The following is a 14,003-nucleotide window of genomic DNA, read 5'->3' as shown; positions in this document are numbered from 1 at the left end:
CATGGCTGATATGGCTGTGGAGAACGCTGCCTGGTGGAAAGCCTGATCCTGTGTTGTAGGCCTGTCTTCCCAGTCCGGGATCTTCTCGGTACTGGTCAGATGCCTTCCACATAAGATCTTTGAGATGAGCATAGCTGTACTGTGTAATGTGATTGCTAGGTAAACCACACTTTTCTAGACCAGTCCAGTAGCTTTTAGCATTTTTTGAGAGTAGTGGGTTTCTGCTTATTCCCTATCGCAGAGCACTGTTGAATAAAGGTGAATAACATGTTCACAATACATGCTTTGCACTCGGGATGCCTGTCTTCTGTCCTTGCAATTTTGTCTTCTTTCATATTTGTAGTTGATTTGTACTCCAGTTAGTATTTAGTACAGAGTCTCATGTATGATACTTTGATTCTGCAAACCGGATTGAATTTCCGTGTTTCCTCAGGAACAAATGAAACACAAAGTGCATGGTGGCATAGAATGTTACTAAGAGATTTCTGTTGAGTACCTTTCAGTGCCCTGCTGTTTATATGATCACTTAATGGGATCCAGAGAGACCAGTCATTAAGCATTTTTTTCTTAAGGTCTTGGAAGCAGGATACCTGCTGGCACATCCAAGCAGATTTCTGAAAATTGTACAAAATCTCAGCAGAAGTCTCTTGCTGATGCTTTACTTCTTAATCTAACTGCATTTATGGTACTGTGAGTCCCACATATGTAAGTAATGATGTTGCTTCTTCAGCTGAGTTGAATGTGCACACACAACTGTGTAGGTCTGCGTGCAGTATGCCTTGGTATTGTGCAGCTTGCACACCTCTGCCAATTAGGATGTTTCTAGCCTGGCATGGTTGTGTTTTTCCTGGCCTTGGGCATGTCTTTGCTATTCTTAGGAGCTTGGACGTTGCCTCATATTCTGTCATAGTGCATTTGCGGGATAAAGTTTGGGGGTGCTAAATGTCATTTAGCTAGGATACTTTGGCAGTGACCTTGAGGTATTGTCTTGGGTAGCTACACTGAGCATTTGAGCATTATGTATGCAAACAGCCTCTCCAGTTCTTCAGAGTGAAGCTTTGATTATAAACTTTCTGTGGATGTACAGTCTTGAGGGTGAGTATGAAAATATATGCATGCAAATATGTGTGCAAATACTGGGTGTTTTATATCCTTAGGGATAGTGTGAACATGTGCAGCTGTTTTCTTCAAGCTACCTATATTAGCTGTCCATCAGTTAAATTAGAATAATAAAAGGCTGGAATGAAAAATAAAAATGCTTTAGAGGTGCTAAGTTAATTATTTTGTGCAGACAAGATGTTCTTTTAATAAAATACAATAAAATGACATGTAAGGAAGTAACCACAAGCCTACAAACCGATGATTGTAATGCCAGTGTCTAGCAGCAATAAAACAAATAAGCCTATAAAGAGTTATCCCATCACCTGGTTTGTTTGGGTTTTTCTTCCAAACACAGATTTCCAAGCATTTCACATTGGCATGTGCTGTAGTCTTTTTTTGACAACTTTTGGGGGTGGAGGGTTATATTTCAAAGGCAAGAATACTGGAAAATTCTGGGCAATAACTATGTGACAAACTCTCATTCTCTACCTGTTCCTGAAAAAGAAATAGGTTCTTAGGCTTTTGTTCCTAGTGGCAGCAAGCACATTTCATAAAACAACTCCAAAGATTTAAGTGACAACTTCCATTAGTAGTGAAAACTTTAAATTAATAACTCATTATAGTTGAAGAAAACGAAACTCCAATCAAACAGCCAACATTTTTTGAGATTTTTTTTTACCTCCCCCTGATTGTATTCTGGTCCATAAGTACATAGCAATGGCTACTAAAGGACATTGGTTTTCAGCGATCAAATAGTAAAATATTTGGACAGTTAATGGCTGAAGGGTTTTTGTTTGTTTAACCTTGTGCTCAGGTTACTTAGTCTTGTCTAGTATCCTCAAAGAATCTTCAACACTGTGATTCTGGAAAATCATAATTATTTTGTCATTAGGCAAGATAATTTATAATACTTTATTTTGCACAAGAACCTTAATGCCATGTACAAGTTGGGCACCTCAGGTTTTCCAAAAGCTGGAATGGTAGTTCTTCAATATTGCAAGATGCTGTAAAAGTATTTTTTGCATGGTGCTACCACCTAGCTCCTGTGTTTAGGCAGCCTGGAAGCATTCTCGAGGACTTGGGTTTCAGCAGCCCCAAGCCTTCTTCTGAAAATGTGTGCATATATCATGCCCATAAAGATACCTCTGTCTGCTTTCTTTCTCTTAAGAAGGGAAAATGTGTTGGTAAATATTCCTCATACAGTGATTGGTTCCTTTAAATCCATCTTCTCTCAGAAGGGGTTCAGAATGAAGATAATTGTCTATTCAGTCTTGTTCTTAGGATTGTTCCTTTATTTTTTTCTGGTTTTAAGATCCTGAATAAAATACATAAATGGTCACTGTTTCTTTGGTTATTAATTAAAATGGAAAAAAGGTTTTTGCTTCCTCATCTGACCATGTTTATGGAGTAAATATATTGCCTACAGTTGACCCCTGCAGATTCTCAAAACCTACCCCTGGTATACCCTCAGGAGATAGCTAAATTAATCTTAATATGTGTGTTCCAAAAGTGCATCTTGAAGCAGTTTTAATGAAGAAATCAAAAGACATTAGTGTAGAAGACTGAGCAAGCAAAACAAACAACAAAAAAATCTGTTTTGCTTGTTTTTTCCTATAAAGAATAAACCTCACTAGAAGCATCTCTAAGACTTTGCAGTTTCAGCATGTAGATCAAAGGAGAGAGCTGTCAGAATTATTGAAGAATGCTGAAGTAAATTGAAATGGGATTTAAGATGAACTTTTGAAATTGCAGTGTGAATGAAAAATGGTTGGGTTAAATCTATTTCCTGTTTTCTCTTCAGAAAAAAAAGGCATTATAAGTCTATTTATTTTAATAAAGCTTGGGCGCTTTAGACAATGTAGGTCCATCAAATAGTATAAAAAATTGGTAAAACTGGAATATCATAACTTAGTAGTCAGTAGTTTTGATGACATGTTGTTTCTTGTTGTGTTGCTCATAATTTGAGATGTGTGATATCTGGCTTTGCTGTCTAGTTTTTATGAGCTACTCAAATGCTACAGATTTAATGAATCTCTCTAGAGCATGCATTGAAAAGAAGTCTTTCTAATGTGTCCACAAACTTGCATGACATGAAAATGTAGGTTCCCACCTTGTATTCTGTGTGTTACTTCATGGTAACAAAACAGTGTTATTCAAATGCTATAGTAGAAAGGAAAACTGGAAATAGTTGTTGGAGACAAACCTGAAACACTGCAAGAGGGAGAGAGTTTATGGCATTGCTTAGCAGGATGTTGTAGTTTTTTGAGCTGAGTAAAAGGCAGTATTATACATAAACAGCTAAAGGACCCCTGAGCCTGAGGAGCAGAAGTTCAGAGTGTGGATGTTCTGGAGTGGCACCTGAACCAGCACTGGTACTTCTCACAGCTATGGGAACATGCAGGCCTGGAGAGCAGGATACAATGGCTTTGTCATGAGTGAGGAGGTCTGCATGTGATGTGGCAACCAGGAGCACATCTTTGCCTGAGGCTACCACTCAGCAGGGGTGTAAAAGCTGTAATGCTGTAAGACTTATTATGCAGAAATGTAGGCGGGGTGAAGAAGTCAGTACTGAAACAAGGGTTTTTTCAGCATTAGTACCTATATAGATTTTAAAAATCCTGATACAGCCTTAAATTTTGGGTTTTGTGGTCTGACATATTTGTAAGGTGATTTGAAATTTGACATTTTCTGGTTTTGTCTTTGGGAGTAACAACTTTAACTGACTTATCCAAACAGCATTTGTAATTTTTTTGGGACTTAGATGGATAGTTAAGACAATTCTAAAAAAAATGTATTCTTGTATAAAAAAATGTAGAAATATGCCTATACCATGACATTGTTTTTTTAATTAAAATTATTCATCTATTGGTCATTATTGATTTATTCCTCCTTGTTTCTAGAAGCTGGTGTGTAGGACCACATGTTGAGCATCATGGAGAAAGTCCAACTGATTTGTCATTAATTCCTTAGCGACTTTAAGGATATTTATCATAGTATTCAAGACACGTAAATTAGACCTCAAATATGTAACTGGCAGAAAATTTTATTTTACAGATTACTTTTGATGTTTATGTGTTTGTGTGTTGTTTTTCTTATTATTATTTGAGAACTAGAAACTCAGTTACGTGGTGAAAAGTCATGTACATAGTCATGATTCATGGAATTTTAAGTCTTTCAGGGGAAAAAGACCCCAGCTAAATATTACAATTGCTGTGCTGTAGTTTGAATGTGAAACATACGTAGAATAGTGTCATTTATAAGTGCAGGAATAGGGTTATAACTGATGCTTTTGCTAACCCAAAATATAAGTGCAAGGAATAAAACCAAATTGATTTTTCAGACTAGCCAGCTGCTCTTTCTGCCTGTTACTCCAGTGGCATACAACTCGGGGCTATATGACTGAAATACGTCACATGAGGGTTTCAGCTGCAGCAGGTTCAATTAAAAGGTGTCACTGGGTTGGTGTTTGCTCCCACAACTGCATATAAATCTGTTTGTGATTCCAATGCTCAGTAATGACTACATGGTTTTGTCACTGCCAGCTACACTCTGGCAAACTCTGCAAAAAGTGTTGCATCTGGGCACATAAAAGAGAGTGCTACCCGATTTGTTTTTCTTGATGTGATAGGGTCTAATTGAATAGCAACTCCTAGCAATTTTATACTGACTTACATAGTAATTGCTTTTTTAAGTGAAAGTGCTATCCAGTTTTTCTGGTAGGTTTGTGTATAAAACTGAGATTGGGCTCTAGATACTTAGCATTTTGAATTTGGAAATCTTTGCTGTGAATTGTCAGTGAATGAAAGTTGAAGTAGTTATTTTAGTAGGAAAGTTATTTTAATATGAATAAGCTCATGAATTAGTATACTAGTAGTAATAATTTGGAAGTATTTCTAAAAAATGTGTCCAGCAAGACTGAATTTGCTTACTTTGCTCTATGAACTCAATGGCAAAGCAAAAAACCATGCCCAGAGTGTGGGAGCTATTAAAATAGGTAACAGTCACCAAAATAGATTATAGCCACTCTGTTTTACTTTTTGAATATTGATTGTCTCAGGATCTGATGGCACCTTGGCACAGCAGCAAGCCCTGGGTATGGGAGCTGCACATCCCATTTCTCCTCCCTGCAGCTGCCCAGTGTGTAGAGGGAGCCTGTCCATGTTCTTCAGGTGATGGTACCAACCCGGAGAGAAATGGCATTAATGGAGGTGAGAAGTTGTAGGGAAGAGGTGAAATGCCTGGTCAAAGGTGTTACAACTTGGAGACAACAAATATGAGTCAGGGAAATAGGAAGGAAAAGTGATCTGGGAGCAGGTGATGGAAAGGAAGGGATTGAGGCCCTCCTTTGCTTCATTTACTACAGACTTTCCTATTACTGCAGTAAATGAAGCTGGAATTCTACTGGCAGTCTTCTTCACTACATAACTTAAATTAATCCCCAGAGCATTCTGTGCACTAAATGATGCAGGATCCTGTGGAGAAAAATAGTGGAGCTTTAAAGACTGTGTTGCACTAGGGGATCAAGTTAGCTTTGTACCAGCAATCTTACTTCTGGCTTCTCTTAACTTATCTTAGCAACCATAGCATTATTTTAATCTAAATTTGAGGGTGGGGGGGAAGAGGGATTAGGGTCCAAAAGGGTTGTGATAGATATAGACAAATTACATGCACAGCTGTAGAGCATGCAGGAAACATTCAACTGGATGTATTCCCACGGAAGTAAAACTTTTCCTGACCTCATTGTGTCATTGATTTGAAGAAACAATTTTCCTACTACTTAATAATTTTTATTTTCAAAATACTGTGGAGAGATGTACAGACAGAAATCTAGGAAGGGGTTTTCTTAAAGAAGGACTTGTAGAAGGGAGATACCTGCAAAATAGATGTTAGAGTTGCCAGGAAAATTATTTACAAATCCCAGCACATCTCTTCAATAGTCTCATCCTTCTTATGTAAACAGTCATTGCTTCCATGTATGCTGACCCACCTAGCAGACTCAAAGCGAAGGCTCTTTGTGAATTATTTAATAGTTGGATTACAAATATTAATCATAATGAGGGCTGAAGCATTTTCTTAGAGCACTTTTTGAATCTATAGCTTTGTTTGCAGGTCTCTTAATGCAGCCTGGGACTGTAACTAATAGATGCGCGTGAAGAAAAACATTTCACTCTGCAGCCTTTTCCACCCACATCTTCAGGGTTGCCAGAAATCCTATCTGTCAGCTGAAATGATGTTAAAGTTCTGCACAGCTCTAATCCAAACTTGACAGAGAATAGGATTAGCAGAAGCTGTTCAAATGTGATAAAATAAATGAATAAAAATGAGTTGAAGAGGAAAGCATGATATTAGTGGAACATGACCCAATTATGTATGTAAAAAATACACTCAACAAAATAGGTCAGAAGTATTGACTAGACACATTTACATACTGTTTTGCATGTGGAGTCTCTGCATAGCCATAATAGTATTATATAAGAATTTGATATCTATGTATATTTATTTATTATTAACTCCCAAAAATGTATGTAATTGAAGTGAGACACTGGAATCTGACTATTTTCTTGAACATGAAACGACATAAGCCAGGATCTCAGGCTCCTGCTTCGATGCAGACTTTATATTGTTTCTTTTTTATCTTTTACAACTCTGACAATAAAAAATGAATAGGTAATTTATATATAAATTGAGAAAATTAATTTATTAATATTAAACTACCTAAAGTGCAACCAAAAGAAGAATAAAGTTAATTATTTCAATAATAAATTCCCCCAGAAGCAAGCTTCAATAGTACTTCCAGATTAATAACACAAAGTAGGCAGAGCTTCCTAAACAGTAATGTAACTCTTAACTCTCAGATTTTATTGTGCATATTTTTTATACTGAGAAAATGTTAATTTAATTTGGTAAATTAAAGAGGCAATATGCACATCTTAAAATCTGAAGCTGTTATCCAGTTCTGGAAATATTAGGAAATACTATAGTTGGCTCTTCTCTTTCTCTAATGATAATAAAAGAAATACTGGTTGAAAAAGAAATGATGTTCAGATCAAATGTAGCTGTTTATTTTTCGTTCCCTTATTTGGGAACCTTATTATTTGTATATTTGGTTCTGTTATCATATGAGTGACCCACCTCTTTATGTTGATTAGAAAAGACTAATTTTTGTAAAATTGAAATGTCTTGATGTATTTTTAGGTAACCAGAACTACTACCATTAATTGAAAAACATAGTAAATTAGGAATTTATAGGTCATTTTCTGGATTTGTTTCAAAATCTGTACTTACTTTCTTTGTCCTATAAATAGAAGTAGTCTGAAGATCAGTGTCTTTAAAATAGCCATCAAACTTAAAGTCAGAATTAGTTGAATGAGCAAGTGACCTTTTAGTGTATAGTGAAGCTAGTTGAAAATGATCTTTAAATCCTGCTTTATCTTTCTTTAGCTTAAGAAAGCTCACAATTAGAGACTGGGTTAACTCCTTCCTCAAGAAAGGTGAGGGCAGACAAGACAGGAGGGAAGGTGAGAACAGCAGTAAGAAGGAAATTTATTCTGTCAGTCTGCTGAAAACTGAGCAACATGAATTGCTGTTATATAGATAATTCTTAGTTTGTTGTACAGAGGTTTAAAATATTAATACTAGATAATTCCTGTTTTCTAAACAAACCAAAAAGAACTTGCAATAGAGAAGAAGAATGTGCTCTAGTTTTATGGGTGACTATTCAGAATAACTAACTATACCTGAAAACTCAGACATATATGTTTAAATAGGTTTTTATAGCTTAATTCTCAATTGGTGTCATTGAAACTACTTTACCCAATAGTACAAATCTATAGGAATTCTTTTCCTATCCACTGGAAATCCAGAGGCTAATAATGAGTGGTCTTTTTCTGGTGTGAATTTAGTCAGCTGTAGAGAATTCTAGCAGGTAGGTGTCACATGGTTGTTAATACACATCACACCAAATATATGAAATGGACATTTTGAATTTACTTCCCCCAGCTATACCAGGATTGGTATGTGTTTGTCCAGTGGCAGAATTTGTCTCTCAAAAGGTAATGAGCTGTGTAGTATACTGTATTTTTTTTTATGAATGTATCTAGAAGGACATGTCCTCCACCAAAGCAGAGGGAGTGCCAACCTACAATATCTCAGCTTATGCTGCTGTCGGACTGTCCCTCCTCCATTTTTCCCATGACATAGTGGTCCTGCCCCCACTTATGCCATTTCTTGCACTTGTATGAGCAGATGGTAAGTCAGTTCCAGAAACTGAGCCAACAGAAAGTGGATCTAGGAGAAGAACAATAGTAATTATTTTGGCTGGCTGATGGAGTTGCTCATAACCTACTCATTTAAGCATGAGTGCCAGTGCGAAAGAAGAAGCGTGATAGCCTGGACAAGGGCATGGGGAGGGGAAAGAGGCTGGGAGCCTCATTTAGATGCTAACTTTCTTAGTTAAGTACTAAGTACTTTCTAGATGAGTTGAGGGGCTAAAAGCAGTCAGGATGGATTTTCTGTGTTAGGTGGTTGGGGAGGAAAGGGAGAAGATTGTTTCTTCTTGTTGCCAGTCTACATGTAACTGTTTCTACTAGAACAGAGTGTGCTTATTCTTTCCTTGCTGAATCCTGTCTGTCAAATGAGTTGATTTGGTGCTTGTCTTAAAGGAAGTACTTTGCATTACATTTGAGATATCATGCTTTCCCAGTTTGGCATTCCCAGATATCTTCCCCTGCATTACTGCATCTGTAAAGAATCTTGACTGTTCTTTTGGTGGTGGTGTTTTTCTGTTGTTTTGGGCTTTATTTTTTGGGGGGAGATGGGACATCTTTAGCCATTCTTCCCAGTGCAGTACATAATAAATTATTACATCAGTACATTCATGTGTAGAAGTACAGATAATCTAATATTCCCTTCTGTAGTGTATTCTGAGCATTACTGGTCCAGGTGTTAGTGTAGGGCACAAGGCAACTGAGCCCTTGATGGTGCAAAATGCTAATTTGTAAGGAAGCTCCAGATGTTATGCCTTCATAGAGTTCCTTGTAAACCAAACTGCATAATCAGTAACAGGGAGGAAAAGGGGAAGATCTTGCCTGTGCACTCTCAAATGTAACTTCATAACATTTCTGATTTCAGGTGACTAATAATGAGTGTGCTTGCAGAGCATAAAGGGCCAAAATCACTTCTGTCTGCTGGTCACTCATTTGCTTCAGTAGTTACGTGAGAACTGGGACTCTTGGCTTTGGTCCAATGCACAACAGAAGAAACAAAGTGGATAAATAGCTTTTTATCAACAAATTTACAGTGTCCAGTTTTTGTTCTCAAAAAATAAGCCTTGTACAGGACATTCATTTATTTTCACCTTGTTCTGCAAATATTAAATGTTTGCTCTGCTAGGCACACTGACAGCATTTAGTGACCTTCTTAGCAGAAGCTCTACTGTGTCTGTGTTTTAGTTGGACTTGTAATACAGCTCATGAATAATTGTTAGTGGACAGGCTTAAAATCAATGGAAGCTGGGTTTCTAGAGGACTTTTGCATCAGTGCCGTAAAGTTTAGCAGTTAACAGTTCCTCATCATTGCATTTATGTTGCATTTGCCTCTTACCAGTGGGATCAGGACCTTCTTTGCCCTTGGTCCTCTGTGTTTAGATCTTTGTTTTATTAGTCAGGATGTTGGAAAAGGTGCAATTCCAAATTGTGTTAGTGGTTGACCCATCTTTTTGGGACTTGCCATTACAGAGAAGGAACAAGGTAACTGAGGAGCAGACGGCATAGAGGAGAGACCTGAGTAGTGTTACAGGGGAATGAGTAATTCTAAATCACTCAGTAAGATTGCTTTTTTTTTACCCTTTGGGCAGGGGAAATACAGAAATTTTGTTTCTAGTGATGGCACTAGAAGTCATTGCTTTGAAACTACTGAACTGGATCAGCATACCTGCTTTTGCTTCACTTGGGGAAAACTGTAATCTATAGATCTCCTTGTGGGTACCTCAAAATAATTGGGCATTCTTTATAATAACGTGTTGCACTTTTATTTGTAATTTTGTATGACATCTGAGAACCTGATAAACACTGTAGTCTCCACACCCCAGCTTCAATGTGTGACCTCTCCATCCATGCCATGAAATGCCAGCTCCTGTGAGGGTCAGATCCACTGGTAAATGTGGTTTTGTGTTTGACTGAGACACTCATGATCTATTGCTGTTTATTTAATTCTTGTTTAACTGGGATTTTGAAAGTCATCTACTGAATTCCTTGCAGGGCTGCAAACAGACTTCTTGCTTAAAAATTTTTTCCACTTAGACTTATCTGAGTGTTGAAAGGATTTAACAAATACAGTGTCATAAACCTTGCAAATACTGATCAGAGCAAGCAAGTGCTATTATCCATGGTTTAACAGATGGCTAATCTTAGAATATGTGCTTGTTTCATCTTTACTAGCACTACAGACAGCTTTGCTAGTGTTGAGTAACTCCTGCCTGCTGAAACTGGGGATGGGGCTCCCATCTTCAGCAGCTATTCATCTGAAGCCAAAGTTTAATTGTTGAACTTCTTCCTTCGCTATCATTAATACTAAAATTTACAGTGAAGTGCTTCTAAAAAAATCTTGAATTACTGAATAAAAACGATTACAGTTTTTCTGTAGTGATTATGATTATTATTTTTTAGGTGTTCTTGAAACTTTTAAAACCTCACAGATCCAAAGAAGATCCTCTGACTTAAAAAAATGTCTCCCAGTACTTTATTAAACTAAACTGTTCTTTTCATTTAGGCAAACACCTTGTGTTCTCTACAATAAACTTTATAATGTTGCCTAGCAGAAGCTGTGACAGAACTACTGGATGCCTGGCAGTGAACGAATTATGTTAAATTAGATCTAAATCATGTTTCTAAATCATCTAACAGGAAAATAGGAATAGGAGCACCTTTTGAGGAAGAGCCATTTGAGGTATCCACAGTCTTGCTTATTTTTTTACATAGCTTGTTTTCCTGTTCTATTAAAGATGTAGGTGCTGCTTGATGCTTAGCATTTGAAAGAGGAGAGAACAGGAATGTGCCTTGAGCATGTGTGGAGTGGTGTTATTTTTTGGGGTTTGGTTTTTCTTCTGTGTGTTCAGCCCCCACTCATAAGCATTTTGATGATGAATGTTTCTTCCCCATCATGGAGGTAATGTAAAAACCTGTAGGGGTAAAAAGAAGGTAATTGTCTTTGCAAAGCTGAAAAGCTACTGTGTGATGTCTTGTAGGCCAAGGCATGGGAGAGAATTGTAAAGTGGTTATGGCTTTACTTAGTCTGTGTAGCTTGTGGTGTTTTGCTGCTCTTACAGTGCCTTTTATCTCGTAGAGTGTTTGACTGGGTGCCTGCGTTGAGCGTGATTCTTAATAGAAAGCACCGAGTGTTTGTCTTGCACTGTTTGGACAGTGAACCTCAGAAAACTGGTAAGAACTGGTGGCAGTGATCGATTTATGACTAGGATCCTTCTTTATTTCATATTTTGGTAAACAGAAAGTGTTGACATTATTGAAGCTTTCCCCCTTTAGACATGGGAGGGAACAGGCACTGCAAATCAAGCTGAAGCTGGATTGTGCTCGTGCAAGAACACAGTTTTTTACCCAGTGATGAAATGATGGTGACTTGTGGGTTGGACAGACACCTCCTCATCATACCAAGTGACCTGTCAGTGAGTGCCTCTGCAGGAGGCCAATTCATCTTCACCTTGAGAGGGAAACATGCACAGGCAGCAGAACACTTGCTGTCCAAGTACTGCATGGGTGCTATTCCAGGAACTTATACTTTGAACTTAGTGATGGTTAAAAAAATATATATTTCTAATGTTTTTAATTTTATGGTACATTTTTAAGAATACTTTGGTATGCAGAAATTATTAAAGTTAAAACCTCCTTCCCTGTCCATAGCCTGTTTTTCCTTTTATTCATGTTTGCAGCAGTACCAGGCTGAGAGAGTACACTTTAACATTTGGAAGTATGCATGGAATTTTCAAACAGCCTTATTCTTTTATATCCTCTAATTCCTTTTTTTTACTTTTCATTGTCATTTCTATCTTGTTCATTGGTAAAATGGGTTTGTTAAAGCATCATTAATAAAGGTATTAATGCTGCTTGTTTAAACATTTTGTTCTGCTGACACTTGGCCAAAACAGATTGTAGGAAGAAATACTAATTATAAATGTCTAATCACCATCCCTACTTTTGCCTTCTGTCATAGAGAAGACAGAGATCAAGCAAAAACAGAATAATGTCTTTGCTGACTTTGAAGTTCTAGGAGGTTTGGTTACAAGGTTCCACTTAAGAAATGGGTGGTGTTATACCTGGTATCAGTTATCAGCTCTTACTACATGTTAAATTTGACTGAAAGCTAATTTATGCACACTGATAGTTGGGCTCAGAGAGTGGATTTTAGCTCAAAGAGTAATGGTTAAAATTTTAATAGACCAGTGGTTCTGCTCATTTGGCCTGCTGGTGGCATTTACTCATAGTGACTATAACATCTGGTGCTAAGTATTGTTTAAGCATGTGTGTGTATTTGATTTGAATTACAAAGAATCAGCTGCTGAGATCTGTAGCTCCACTGGAAACTTTTGGGGCTTTTTATAAATGCAAAATTGCTCACCTTTGGATCAGATTGAAGTGGGGTCTGTGCTATTCAAGGCTAAAAGAGAAGCAGCTTTCCTCAAAAGCCAGCTTCTCTGAATGAAGAAAATCACACAGAATTTCATAGTCATTTCCATACAAAGAGGGAATGCCTGAGCAGCCCCAGAGTAGGTACCAAAAGCTGTGCAACCAGTGCTGTAACTGAAAGAAAGTGGTAGAATGACCCTACTTCAGACAGCAGTTACCAGGCTCAGTGTGGCTGCTGTTGTCTCCAACAGTGCTATCCCTTCAGGGTGAAAATCCTGGGAGTGGGATGGCTGCTGTTCAAAATAGAACGTGGTTTGCAGATAGGTTACCAATACCGTGTGTACTTGTAAGACTGCAGTTTCATTCTCCCAGGTTTTCAGCACAGCCTTGAAGAGTGGTTATGGTCTGTTGGTTAATAAATCCTCAGACAGAGCTAGAGTTTAACTCCATGTTGAAGTCATGAGTCAGAGCAATTCTGGGCTATGCTTGGAGCCCCTTGAATATTCTCCCTGTGAAAGGAAAGAATCTGAGATTGTAATGTGAATAGTAAGAAGGCTTGGTCAAGTTTCACCTGGTGAAATTTTATGATCTGTTTAATGAAAATTCTTTATTAAGAAGGTCATTTTGGGTGACCACTCAAACTTTCATTTAACAAAAAGCAAATTATAAATAAAAACCTTTGCAATTACTTTGTTTTAAAATCAAAACTGACTTATTTGAGGTAAAGGAATGTTTTTGCGGCAACATAAATTAGCTTTTATTCTTAAGCTTGAGTTGTTTTACAGGTCAGTTAAAATAATTTTGTAAGTTACAGTTTAAGTATTATATCAACATTTAAGAAGCACAAGAGTTAGTTTTGGTGCAAAACTTTTATGCTGCTACTACCATGTTTTGCTGAAGTAATTAAGATGATCAAAATAGGAACTACTTTATGCTGTGTGTAAAATGATCAGAAGTATATACTTGATTTTTTTATGAAAAGTGATACATTATGTGTTACTTTATTTGTCAGCATCTTCACAGAGTTTTTACTTTACCTAGGATGGCTGACATGTTTTAGGCTCCTTATTTTATGATTTTAACTTTCTATTTGAAATCTTGTATTTTTAAGAAAGTTACTGATGAAAGTAATCTTCTGACAATATTGGTTCATCTGGGTTTTACTTCTAAGTGAGTGTTTGAAAATTGCAATCAATTGTTTAAATAGAATAAAGCCCCACAAAACCAAAAACTAAACAAACAAAAAAGTAAACAAGAAAAAAACAA

At 37.1% G+C, this 14,003-nt stretch overlaps 1 protein-coding gene across 2 annotated transcripts in view; it reads left to right on the top strand.

Annotated features, from left to right (window-relative positions):
* Positions 1 to 14,003, top strand: part of SYT1 (synaptotagmin 1) — a 333,835-nt gene that overhangs the window by 17,273 nt on the left and 302,559 nt on the right. The window lies entirely within an intron of this gene.

Source organism: Camarhynchus parvulus, chromosome 1A, assembly GCF_901933205.1.
Source record: "Camarhynchus parvulus chromosome 1A, STF_HiC, whole genome shotgun sequence".
Lineage (NCBI taxonomy): Eukaryota > Metazoa > Chordata > Aves > Passeriformes > Thraupidae > Camarhynchus > Camarhynchus parvulus.
The sequence above is the reverse complement of the archived record's forward strand: the minus strand, read 5'-3'. Positions and strand labels throughout refer to the sequence as shown.